We start from the raw sequence: 14,293 nt of genomic DNA, 5'->3' as shown, positions 1-14,293 counted from the left end.
AGACGATTGTGACTTGAAGGTCATCACGCCACCATCTACTAGGAACGTCTACAGTACCACGTCCAAGGTATTCTTTCGAGAAGAGGGTGGTATCATGGAAGCTTTCCTGGCTTGTTTTTATTTTCGTTTCTTAAGCTGCGATCACTCTCCTTTGAGGAAGCTGTTTAAAGGAAGCAGTGCCAAGCACCAGCTTCAACACATCTTTCCCAGCAATTCCGTAATCGCCGGCGGGGTTGAGAGCCCATTAAGAATGCACCTGATCACAACGAATCGAAGGCTAAGTACGGAGAAAAATTGTGTAGAGTTCGTCGCAGTGGCAATCGTCTTAGCAACGCCACCTAGGAAAGTATTTCAGGCCCACTCACTACTACGGCCATGGCCTGTGACGTCATTCATCAGTTGCAGCCTTCATCTCCTGCCGACTAGACGGGCGCATGCTTGCTCCCACCGTTTGAGATAGCAGGATTGCTTAGCCTTAGGGATCTGGTCGCTGGGTGTTCATCTTTTTTTTCAGTGACTGCAGGACAATGGCCGTGTTTTTCTGCGCTCGTGAAATACTGCGTGGTAATGCGATGTGCTTCGTTCACCGAATATTCACGTAGTGTACGTACACCTGCAAACTCTCCCGATTGGTAGTGCTACGCGTCCAACCATCACCGATATTGAGATTGTGCCGGAGGTTCGAGTGCTTTCATTCTCAGTGGGTTAAAAAAAAGCGAAGTGAGAGCGTGCCGTTCATCGCGATGACATCCATATTCGTTACTCCGAGATTCAAAGGAATGTGTTTGTCTGCACTAGTTGCTTTTAGGTTGTTTTGAAAGAACCACCTTTAGCACCTCCGGGTTCCCCCGTTGAATGTCGGGTGCGCTTCTGACTTGTTAGCCAGCCTTGATATTAGACACATTTAGCTGATCACCACTGGCACTCACCCCGTGATAACGTAGCGTGCCGAGATGTTCCTTGAAACCACACAGGTGTCTGTTTTTTGTTTTTTACAAGCGCGTTGGCCGAGATGCGGTCTGCTTGGCTGCTAAATGACGGTGCAACGAAGTAGACCAACCTTCACACTCCACTCAGCCAAGTTGACGAGCGCAGCAAAATAGGCGTTTAACGCTTCACTGCTCACACCACAAACGCATCAAAATGAAGTATTAAACGTGCTTGTCTATATATTATCGTAGCAGGCGTTTTTAATTAAGGGTCAGAAAACATTTCTCAATTTGCGCATAGCACCAAGAGATTATTGTGGAATGTCCGATAATCTGATCAAAAGGGAAGAAGGGCTCGCGTCTGGTGTCGTGCATCTGTTACATGCTACGTAGTGCTTTTTAAAAACCGCTGCTTCAATCATTTTTGTGGTGTTATAATTATCTGTCACTCTTCCTAAAGACCTTCGCCTCATTCATTGTCTCAAAATAAGTGAACGTAATGAGCGTCTGTGTATAAACGTCAAGTGCGACTCCATTTAAACTTCGCGCTCAAGTTCAGAAGGCAGTATCACTGACATTGCAATATCTACGTAAGCAAGAGCTTGATATCGCAAGTGGAAAGTGTGCAGTCGTGGTGCTCCCCAGACAGCCGATATCCGCTTACGGTGTAATAATTAGTGGGCGACTGGTGTAGTGCACCCAGAGTCAAAGGTTCTTGGGAGTCAGGGCCAAACCTCATAAGCACGAAAATGCACGTGACAGCAACGAGTGATGTGACGTAGATCGTCTTCGCGCGATCAGTCGCTAGCACAGGCAAACCTCATTACTGCGACGGCTTCGGCGAGCGAACTGCACTGTTGCTGGCATGAGGCCATCTACTTGCACCAAAAAAACTGCGTAGCGAGTGGTATAGAATTTAAAAATAAGACATATATTTGTGTAATGGAAGGGAAAGTATTTATGAGTGCCTTGCAGCACTTTTTTTATATGCACATGCGTAAACAATGCGTTATTTCTTGTTGCGCATACGTGACTCGGGCAGGGTCACGTGCACCTATGTACTCGTTGTCTTTTGTGGTTTTTCGCTATTGGCTGCTTGAGCCCAGGACTTCCGGGCGATGAGCGACGGTTTCCGAATTTGGAGAAACGAGCGATCGCGCGAAAACGAGCACCCGACACGTCGCGCGAACGCCCTGTTTCGTCGTTCATAGCATCGCTCGTCGCTGTCGCTTGCATTTTCGCGCTTTAGAGGTTTGCTCTTCATGATCGACCGACACATGTCTTGGACATCCCCCACCCCCGGCAAACGCGTTATAAAGCGGCTGACTGCCATTCGCACTGATTCAGGTTCTTGCAAGCAATACTAGGACAATGTCCTTGCAGTCTATGTTACAGCTGTACAGGATATTATTTGAGTTTCTGTGGTAGAGCTTACCTCTAATATTTACTACGTACAAAACTAGCTTACGCACACCCCCAAACACTCAAGCCCAGGTTCTCAGGATATGCATTCATTTACGAAAAGTGCATCAAGCACTGAAATAATTGCCATTGCACGGGCTACTCGATCATGATGCACATCACTGTTGGAAAATTGTGTACTCGCTTCAGACAAAATTATAGGAAGCCATCCCACTACTTGACAATATCCGCTGTTCAAAGACCCCGTACGATATTCAGTGCAATTGGCTGTTCGCATTCTGCATCATTTACTTCAGATTTTACGCCTTTGGAGAGCGGCTGTATTCTCAACGGTGCCTGACCCTTCCACAAGTACGTCTTGCAATATCAGGGCTGCAGAAAAAATCAAACTTGCCTTCGATAGCCTTTAAACAATTTAGCATGCTTCTCTTGCACGACATTTACAGTGACCGCGTGCATATCTACACAAATGGTTAGACCGCAGCGTCTTGGTCTGGTGGCTCGAGGAATACGAACTCGAAGGAATAACCGATGCGAATCGAGCTGTGACATATCACTACATCTACGGTGGCAGAAATACCGGCTCTGTGCGGTGGCCTAGGGCACATTGATTGCCAGAGATCAAGCAACTGGACTGTGTTTTCTGACTCGAAACCAGCCTTACCGTTCATGCAGTTAGTTCTCCGACGAGGTTTTACGAGCAGCTCACGCAAGAGATTTTCAAGCTTCATCATCACGTTACAGAAACACGCAATGAGGTAAACTTACAGTGGTTACCTGGTTCTTGTGGGATCAGTGGCAATGCTTCCGCAGACAACGCGACTCACACATCCTTCCATAGAGAGCACACCCTTCCGATACCCAAATCAACGACAGACACTGCAAAGTAGCTTCTTCGCCTGGCACGTAGTCTGTGTCTGCTGCAGTGGAATACCGTAAGCATAAGACATACAAGAATCCATCAAATAAGCTTTCAACTTGACCTCAAACCTTCATCCGGACTTGCTTTGCTTCTTTTTCGAGCTTTGCTTTTTGTAGGTTTTAGTTAGGGGGCTGCCTTCACAAAAGCATATACAACGCTTATTGGAGTGACCGAAATTGCAGAATGCGACGCCTGCGGCACCGAAGAAGACATCGGTCATCGGCTCTGCTATTGCCCTCGATTTGCCTCTAAGAGAGGAAAACTCCCTGACCCGTTGCGACAATTAAACTATTGGCCACTCCGTGCAGATACTTGTGGAGCACAGTCTATCCTTCATCGGCTCACAATGCAATCAAATTCCCTTGTTCTTCTTTAGCACTACGAATCTAGACGATTGCCTTGGACTCTTGTATAGTACAACTAGTGCCTGGATGTCAGCCCATGTGCTGACACATTTCTTGTTTTTTTTTTCTCCGTCTCTCTTATCTTTCTCTCTCTGTCTCATCTCTATACCTGGCTTTACCGTTCCCTCAATTTAGAGTAGCCAACGCCACATACGCCTTGGTAACTTACTTGCGTTCACTTCTATTTACTTGCTTTACTTCTATTTGTAACTGAAGTCACGTAAAGAAGCGTAACGGGCTATTACATTACATTTTTGTGCCTAAACCAGGCAAACAGCTCGTCTTAAAACACGTTCCTGTCAAGAACTTTGTTGCATCTAGTCACATGAATTAAGTCATGTAACACTATTAACAACTACACCGGTGGCTTACAATTGCGCTAAACCACATAACAACTAGTCTGGAAATAAAAAAAATGGCAGCATATCCACGGACTGAATGATGGAGAGTGGAGCGAAGAATTCGTCCGTCCATTCTTTCTTGCTTCTGTTCGTTTATACGTCTGTCTGTGGGACCGTCCATGTGTCCATCCGCCAGTACGTGCATGCGTCTGTTCATGCGTCCGTCCCTGCGTTCGTCCATGCATCTGTCTGTGTGTCCGTTAGTCCATCCATTCAACACTCGAAGTACCACCCATAGGGTTTCCCAAAATTACCTAGAGGGCACTCTGGCGCGGAAAGCAAAGGCTTTCGAGGGTCTAACAAGTCACAAAAACTCTTCCATCGTTGTTCCTGGAGTTTGTGCATTTGACGCTGGATTTTCTTTTGAATGCGTCTGGATTCTTAGAGGTCATAGATAGATTTTGTACGTGTGTTTCGTCTTTCGGCACGTCGGCGGACCACTCGAAGTTGTTTCAACTCTTGGTCCAGTGCGGTACGTCTCGATCCTTTCGAACACATCTTCGTGGACGTCTCCACCACACACCAAATTACTCCTTCAATGAATTCCGGCGGTTTGTGCATGCATTTGCTCTGCACTGATATTTGATCGAATCATCGAAACAGGGCGTTGATGAAGCATATATAAACATCCTGGAAGAAATCTACAGGGGATCAACTGCTACCATAGTGCTTCATAAAGAAAGTAAGCGAATACCAATCATGAAGGGTGTAAGGCAGGGGGACACAATCTCCCCAATCCTATTTACCGCGTGCTTACAAAAGGTTTTCAGAAGCCTAGAATGGGAGCAGTTAGGGATAAGAGTTAATGGAGAGTACCTTAGTAACCTGCGCTTCGCCGATGACATTGCATTGCTGAGTAACTCGGGGGACGAATTGCAACTCATGATTACGGAGTTAGACAAGGAGAGCAGAAAGGTGGGTCTTAAAATAATCTGCAGAAAACGAAAGTAATGTACAACAACCTCGGCAAGGAGCAGCGCTTCGAGATAGGTAATAGTGCACTTGAAGTTGTAAAAAACTATGTCTACTTAGGGCAGGTAATAACCGCAGAGCTGAACCACGAGATTGAAGTAACTAGAAGAATAAGAATGGGGTGGAGCACATTCGGCAAGCACTCTCAAACTATGAGAGGAAGATTGCCACTGTCCCTCAAGAGGAAGGTATATAACAGCTGTAATTTGCCCGTACTTAGCTACGGAGCAGAAACCTTGAGACTTAAAGAGAGGGTTCAGCTTAAATTGAGGACGACGCAGCGAGCAATGGAAAGAAAAATGGTAGGTGTAACCTTAGGAGACAACAAGAGAGCAGAGGGGATTAGGGAACAAACGGTGGTTAAGGATATCATAGCTAAAATCAAGAAGAAATGGACATGGGCAGGGCATGTAGTGCGTAGACAGGATAACCGCTGGTCATTAAGGGTAACTGACTGGATTCCCAGAGAAGGGAAGCGGGTTAGGAGGAGACAGAAGGTTAGGTGGGCAGATGAGATGAAGAAGTTTGCGGGTATAAATTGGCAGCAGCAAGAACAGGACCGGGTTAACTGGCGGAACATGGGAGAGTACTTTGTCCTGCAGTGGACGTAGTCAGGCTGATGATGATGATGATGATTACTGTTTACGTATGGCAAAAATCATTTGCCCTTTTTACGTATGGTAAAGATAGTCTGTACTGTTTCAGTACAGCCGAAAGCTCCTGTGCTCTTCGCGTACGGCAAAAAACGTCTGTCCCCGCCGCAGTGGTCTAGTGGCTAAGGTTTTCGGCTGCTAACCCGCAGATTGCGGAATCGTATCCCGGTGGCGTCAGCTGCATTTTTGATGCAGACAAAAATGCTGTAGGCCCGTGTGCTCAGATAAGGTTGCTCGTTAAAGAACTCAAGGTAGTGGAAATTCCTAGAGCCCTTCACTACGGCGTACCTCATAATCATATGGTGGTTTTTGGATGTTAAACCCTACACATCGATCATCAGAATGCTTCTGTGCTGTTTACGCATGGCACAAATCTTTTGCATTCTTTACGTGTGGTATAAACCTTCGGTACTGTTTACGTACTAAAACTAGCGTAGTTTTTCCGTACGGCAAAAAGAATTTGATCTGCTAACATGTGGCTTCTACACTCTTTAAGTACGCTAGAAACTTTCAGTACTGTTTACGTACGGCAGAAAAATTGCGTAGACTTTACACACGGCAAAAAAGCTTTTGTACTGTTTGCAGACAGGTTACGTGCTTCTTGCGTATGACAGAAAGCTTCCATACAATTTACGCGCAGCAGTAATTGTCTGTACTGTTTATGAACAGAAGAAAGCATCCACACTTCTTACGTGTGGCAGAAAAACTCTCTGCGGTTTACGTACTGTAGGGAGCTTCCGTGCTGTATAGGTACAGTGGAAAGCGTCCATGCTGATTACATACGCTGGAAAGCTTCTCAACCGTTTACGTATGGCAGAAAGCTTCCTACTCTTTACGTATGCCAAAAAGGTATCGTACCCTTTACGCACGTGTTGCTTCAGGCATATTCACTATAAGCTCTACATCGCAGATGTCGTGTGAAAGTCGTCCACTCATTGTGACAACACCCAAGCAACAGTGTCCTTGTGAGAAAAATGCTGACGGGAGCAGAAGTCTGAGTGCACGAGTTAGGCCACTAGTCCCGGTCTTTCGCACACAATAGTTCCGTAACATGTTGAAATGAGCATACCTCATTCACGTGCTTTCGTGCTACTTACTCGTTGAGGCTGCTAAGAAAATGTGCACAAGTAATCTGTTTATTCGCTTTATGGACTACTTTCTCCTTTTTTACACCAACAACGTTGTTTCAGCAGCTGTGCTGCTCCGCTGCTTATCCGACGGTCGTGTGATGGCAACCTGGCCACGGCTGCCATGTTTTCGTTAGAGGCGCAAATGCTTTGCGACAGCGTACTTACATTTCGGTGGATATTCAAGTATCCAATGTGTGGAGATCTTTGTGATACTTGCGCCACGGCTTCTCGGATCACCATACTCTTGTTTTTTCAGCTGTTAAACCCAGGGTGTATCAACCTTAGACATGTAGAACGTGATCAGTTCTCTGTTTTCTGATGAATGACTCAAGGTCCAGCTTTTGGGGGCTCTGTCACGAACATTCGACAAGTGCAAGGTTGAAACCGGACTAAGTACCAATAGAACAAACGGTTTCGAGTATTTTTTACAAGATTTTGGTTTGTAAGCACAATGTCGGAAATAACATTTTTGATTATACGGTAGTAATATTCTATATATATTCTGTCCGTGGACGTTTTTTGAGAAGCATATGTTTGATGTGTGCGTGTATTCATCATAGTAGGAATTTATTGCGTACTATATTAAGCTTTATTAAGCTTTATTATCTTTGTAGATAATAAAGCTTATCATTAAAATATAATAAGGTAGTTTCACTCCTACTAGTCCACACGAACTGGGTAGCTCTTTTAATGCAGGAATTCTCGTAATTATGACCAAATAGTACGGCTTGTAACATTGTTGCCGTACAGTTTGTTTAGAAAAAATTTATTGCCACAAACGTCAATACTACTGAACAGAAAGTTTTCTTCTTAGACATACCCTAACGATGATGACAAAACGGACGTCATTTACATGAACATGGATATGAGATGACGTTGAAAGAACTGGTACATTCGATGGTTCACACTAACACAACCACAAAAAATACTTCAAGGTAAACAAGAAACACAAATGAAACATAAATATGTAAATTTTTCCATATTTACACGTTGGCATGCCATTTCTGCGGGCGCATTGACAGATCAGCCTACCAATACGAGGCCGGCCGAAAGACAAGTTTCACTCGTTGGCCATAGACCAACACAAGAGGGCAAGACCAGTGCCGAAGAGATTCCTCTTCACCGAGGAAGAAGAGCTCCTCCGACAAAACCGACAGCAGCTCCAAGTACAATCGTTCTAGGATCGGGTAGAGCGCGCGGCGGCGGCGGCCTGCGGCAACCGCCTCGCAGCGGTTGCGCCAGGGGCAGAAAGAGCCGGCAACAATGAGAAGACAAGCGAAGCAGCCTCGCGAACAACGCCCAGAAGAAACGAAGCGATTTACTCTGAGGCAGTGAAATCCGGCATGTACGGCTCTCCCAAAAACGTGAGCAATGACACGATGTCTCAGAAAATGCTGATTTGTTTCCCGAAGGGAGCAGTTTGGACATGTTGCTGACAGGACTATTCTCCAACTTTCGAGGCGGTCGAGAGTGGAAAGCACTCCCCATCCCAGGTGCCAAATGAAGTCCCGGAGGTGTCCAGGCAGAAAACAAGCCATTAAGGTGCTCCAAGACACCCGTCTAGAGCGAGCACAGCGGGCTGGAGGGACAACGGAAGCAACAAAGCAGCAGTTGTCTCAACTATGTGGTTGTTCAAAACATCTATGCCAGGACAGCTCGACTTCACATGGCGAAAAAATTGCAACAGTTGTTGCATAAAACGCAAGGAGTGTTATTGACTGCGGCCCGCTGTTAAGTTGCACATTAGGTATCAAATGCTGAAGGTGAGTACCGAAAAGTAATATGCAAGCGTTCGTGCGGGAGATTCCTCCCCTTGCACTAGGCGCAAAAGGAAGCGTAGTGCCAGCAGCGGACAGCGTATGGACACTGAAGGGAAATCAAAGCCTCCCTGAGAACGCTGCAGTCCCAGTGCCGCGCGAGAGACCAACTCAGTGGCGCCTGACCAAAAAAAGGAACACAAAGCAGACTGCAGTGATCGCACGATACGTAAAAATGGTTGTACGACGTGAGAAAGGTGCCAAATGCGACCGCAAAATACAGTATGCGCTAGGTACCTCCGCTCAAGAAGCGGGAAGTCAAAATCCCGTGCATCCTGAGTTTTCAGCCTTACTTCTTCGAGAGCGTTTAACCAAACAGATTCGCAAATGCCGTAGTGGTTTTATAAAATACCTAAAATACGAAGAGACGCGGCCGGCTGAATGGGAAAACCGGCGCTAAACCTGTAGTTTGGAGAGCCAATGAAGAAATACTGGAATTTGGAGATGTTCAACGCTGCACCTGAATTGTCGCCATACTGGGAAAATACACGCAGGCTACGTGAAAGACTATCTTCATCTCAAAGGTACAAGGTTATATCATCAGCGAAAGCTGTGACTTTCACGACACTGCTACCAGGAAGCGCAAGACCCCGGACACGTGAATCCGCGTCAAGAGCACGCATGTTTTTTTTATTTATTTATTTATGACATACTGCAGGCCCAGGTAAGGGCCCAAGCAGGAGGGGCATGGGAAGTACAAATTATAATAACCAGAGGGAAACAACATTGTAAGTATGGAACGGGAAAAGAAACAATACAAACGTTGGCATATAAACTAAGCATATGAAAAGCATATACACGGCAGGAACAAAAAGGCATACACAAGGCATATACAAAGCATGAAAAAACTTAACATCTTAACTGAGCAATAGCGTCAATATTGGACAGCTGTTCACAAGGCAAGTTGTTCCAGTCTGTTATTGTACGCGGAAAAAATGAATACTTAAATACGTTGGTTTTAGTGTTATAAGGCGTTAGGGATTCGGCGTGGCGATGCCTTGTCCGGCGTGCTTCGAGCGGAGTTATGAAAGGCTGCGGGTTAAGGGATAAACGGTTATTTTTCAGCAAGAACATAAATTTTAGTCTGAGAATTTTACGCCGTAGTTGTAATGTTGGAATGCTATTAGTTAGCATAAGGGTTGATAGGGAATCAGTTGAACGGTATTTGGAGAAACTGAATCTTATTGCTTTGCGTTGTATCATTTCTAATGAGTCAGTGTTACGTTTGGTGTAAGGGTCCCACACAGTACATGCATATTCTAATTTTGGATGGATGAGCGAGTAATAAGCTGTTAGACGAGTGTTGTGGGGGGCCTGTTTTAATTTATGCCTCAAAAAGCAGAGCTTACGGAAAGGCGACTTGCAGATGTTAGAGATATGCGTATTCCAGGATAAATTGTTAGTAATAGTAACACCTAAGTACTTATATTGATTAACTTCAATTAGGGCTTTGGAAGCGATAGTATATGGAAAGGATAACTTTTTAATCTTTTTGGTGATTTTCATAGAGACAGACTTTTCTGCATTTAATTCCATATTCCATTTTCCACACCAGGATACTATATTTTGAAGGTTAGAATTAAGTGCAGCTTGGTCGTCGCTGCAAGTTATTTCATTGAACACCACACAATCATCGGCGAACAACCTGATCTGAACGGGCTCTGTAATTGTGTCAGTGATGTCGTTAATGTAAATTAAATATAACAAAGGTCCTAAAATGCTGCCCTGTGGGACTCCCGAAGTTACTGGAAGTTCACCCGAAAACTTATCATCGATAACAACAAACTGCTTACGGTTAGTCAGGTAGGCAGAAATCCAATTATTAAATATGCTGGGAAGTTAATCATTTCGACTTTTTTATAAGGTTATAGTGCGAAACAAGGTCAAACGCTTTCCTAAAATCTAAAAAAACTACATCAATTTGCCCAGATTTGTCAAGGACAGACGCAAAATTATGAACGATAGAAGTCAGTTGGGTAACCGTAGAAAAGCCTTTGCGAAAGCCATGCTGGTAGTTAGAGAGAATATTTCTATCAGAAAGGAATTTGTTAATCTCGTTTGCTATGATATGTTCAAGCAGCTTGCACGAAGAGGATGTTAGTGAAATCGGACGATAGTTAGTTAAAAGGGTTGCATCTCCTTTCTTAGGCACAGGTACGACACGTGTCCTCAACCAATCGCTAGGAAGAACTGCAGAAGATAACGATGCATGAAAAATGACAACTAGAAAATGGGACAACGTTTCTGCATATCTGCGGAGAAAAGCATTTGGTAAGGCATCCGGACCAGGTGATGACTTAGTTTTCAGATTGAGCAACATAGAAACTACCCCTGGTTGCGATACTATATCGGGTTGTACAATGTGAGGCATATGTTTTATTAACGGAGGATCATAAAAACGGGAAAAAACACTGTGAAAAAATTTGTTAAAATGATCAGCAATGTTTTGCTTCTTGACGACTAGGGATCCCTCATGTACAATTTGGTCAACTGACCTTGATTTTTCTTTTAAGTACCTCCAAAACTTTTCCGGGGCATTTCTCATAAAACCTGGCAGCGTATGCTGGAAGTACCTTTCTATTGCGTTTTTCACTATTTCATTTAATTTAGGTTGAATATTTACAATAGTATCACGAGAAGCGCCTTGTCGTCTTAAGCGTTTAATCTTTCTTTTTAGTTGTAGCGCATCTCGCGTCATCCAGGGATTTTTCTTTGCTATTTTCTTTGTTTTTTCAGGAATAAAATTATCAATACAGTACATGCACATGTTTATAAACTTTTTCCAAAGACTGATAACATCGTCGCCATGAAAACTGTTGAGACTAAAATCAAGGAAGTCCAACACACTCTCGTCTCTGGCGCGCGAGAACTTTTTAACAGTCACCCTTTTACATGGATTGGTGCTACAAGACTGTATTGGACAGGAAAAATACACCATTTGGTGATCAGATATACCTGGTTCAACTTATACAGAAAAATCACTGATTGTTTGACTGACAAAGACAAGGTCAAGTACCGTAGCTGACGTACCATGAACACGTGTCGGTTGATTGACAACTTGCCTCAAGTTGTGATACAACATGATATTACGTATGTAATTAGAATTTGTAGTTAAGTCGGGACCAGGGTATTCATTCACCCAATATATTTCAGGCAGGTTGAAATCTCAAACAAGAAAATTGTTGTCATGAGAAAATGAAGACATGTGTTCACAGAGGTCATGTAAGAACTGAGGGGATGAATCAGGAGGACGGTACAAGCCAAACACCAACAATGAAATATTCCAGCATGTAATGTTTAAAGTAACGCATTCAATATTGGCTCAAGGCTGAGTACAAATAGCACAGGAGACAATAAACATCCCTGGAGGACCCCACGTGTAATGGAAAAAGCGGCACTTTCCCAGCCTTCCAGAACTAGTGTGCTGTTCAGACCAGTGTACGTATTTTTATTCATTTCCACAAACGAATGAGGAAAGCCGAAGGCTAGAGCACATTAAGGATATAAGCGTGCTCTAGTTGGTCAAACGCTTTTTCCTGGTCCATTGACACAAGGATACCACGCGCAGATCGTGACAGAGTATAGGCTTTGATATCCCGTTTGGTATATGACAAGCTGTGTATTTCTCGTCTAAGCACTGATGAAGTCTGGTGATGACCTACCAGGGTGTTCAACAGACCCCTCAAACGTTAAACGGCTACCGCTGTGAATATCTTATAGTCAACGTTGAGGAGCGTGATAGGTCTCCAATCTTCAGGATACACAGAGGAAGCAGCACCCTTTCGAATAAGCACAATGCGACCATCTCTAAAACTTGATGGTAAGACACCATCCTCGTAGCATCGCCGGATTACCACGGTAAAGGTAGCACCAATGTCATCCCGAAATGTGAAGTAAAACTCAACAGGAAAACCATCTGGACCCGGGGCCGTTCCACGTTTAATAGAATTCAGTGCCGCCTTTACCTCTTCAGCCGATGGAGGGATGTGCAGGCAATCTGCAGCTTCGTGAGGAATACGGGGCGAATTTCTAAGCATTTGCGGTGTTTCATCACATGTAGTCCGCATAGCCGAACACGACATTGCTTCAAAATGTGCCAAGAAAACAGATCGATCACGCGTAGTAAGCCGCTGCGCAGGTGGTAATTGTGCTGTCATAGAGATATATGGCTATTATTGCCCAAAAAACAAATGTCTCGCGTAGCGCAGCACCTCGGGATGTGCACATGGGTTGTGTTTACAGCGCCATGCTAATGCCGCCCGGGACGAAGCAGCAGTCAAGCGTTGAAAGCGTTCACGCAGTTCACGCTGCCACGCTCGCATCACAGGAGAGGGTGTCCCGGTGCGCAAAGCAATGTGTAACTTCATCGCAGTATCAGCAAGCTCTTCAGAAACGCGTCGACGAAGCGAACGCCCCTCTACTGCGCAGCGCAGGCACCACTGTGTTTTAAGCGCATCCCAATCTTCAGGATCAGACGCCATGAGCGACACACATATTGCGCGTGACAAGTCTGATATTGAGCGTGCGTGCTGCAGGACACAAACATAAGATGCCATGAATTTCGCGAAAAATAAAATAAAACTTCGAGCTCCAAGACAATAGGCCGATGATCAGATCCGTACACAGGAGAAGGTGGGAAAGACATAACGCATAAATTAGAGACGAATGCTTCTAACGCACAAAGGACATAAGGTCGGTCGAGCCTGCTGGAGGATCGTCTGCATTGCCATGGCCAAACAAAGGCATTCCCGTGCACTACATGGTGTGCATCCAGCAATGAAAAGTGGTGGACAAGGCATCAGAGCTCGCGTGAACGCCAAGCAGACTGGCCCCAGCCAGGACCTTGTACATCGGTTCGCGTATTTAGAACGCAGTTTAAGTCGCCAATCAGAATGACATTAGGACTGTCAATAAAAAAACACATCGAGGTCTCTGAAAAAGTCATTACACTGTCCAGCAAGTGATGGCCCATACACACACAGAATCCTTAATCTGAAAGAATATAGCAGCAGTTAAAAGCCAAAACCCTGCCCACGCCATCGTAAAAAGCATGAGGATCCCATAATAAAGCCTGATTAAAAATAGCAATACCTACTCCAGCAAACGAGATGTAGCGAAACAGAAATAACAATCTAGGTTGAACTATCGTTTAAAAGCAAGCACTTCATATAGCGAGAACAAATTTATTTCCTGCAGGCACAAAACATCACAATTTGCAGAACGGGTGACACTAATTAGTTCTGCCTGCTTTGCCGGACTTGACAAACCCTGAACGTTCAAATAATAATATGCAGTGAAGTAGGTATAATGAAGGAGACGCTCTGGGTGCCGACCAGTGCGGACGCGCGAAAATCGGCTCCTGCTTTCAAGAAAGCTTTCCTGTGGTATTCACAAATTTGTCGCCGAGTTTTTAGTCCCATCGTGTGCCTAAGTTCTCAAGAAATCAGGAGATACCACCTTTGTGCTGGTGAGTGGACTTTTAAACCGTTTTTAAGGCATTTTTACACGGCAACGCAACCGGGGTATTTAAGCCTAACCAAGGAGGCGATTGTCGCCGATGCGCCGACCCGGCGCCAACAGGACTCAACGCTCTGCGCGTTCCAGGACCTGCAACTGAAAATGAAATACCAAGTAGAGGAAGAG

The sequence above is a fragment of the Rhipicephalus microplus genome, chromosome 6 (assembly GCF_043290135.1).
Source record: "Rhipicephalus microplus isolate Deutch F79 chromosome 6, USDA_Rmic, whole genome shotgun sequence".
Taxonomy (NCBI): domain Eukaryota; kingdom Metazoa; phylum Arthropoda; class Arachnida; order Ixodida; family Ixodidae; genus Rhipicephalus; species Rhipicephalus microplus.
This window is presented reverse-complemented; position numbering follows the sequence as displayed.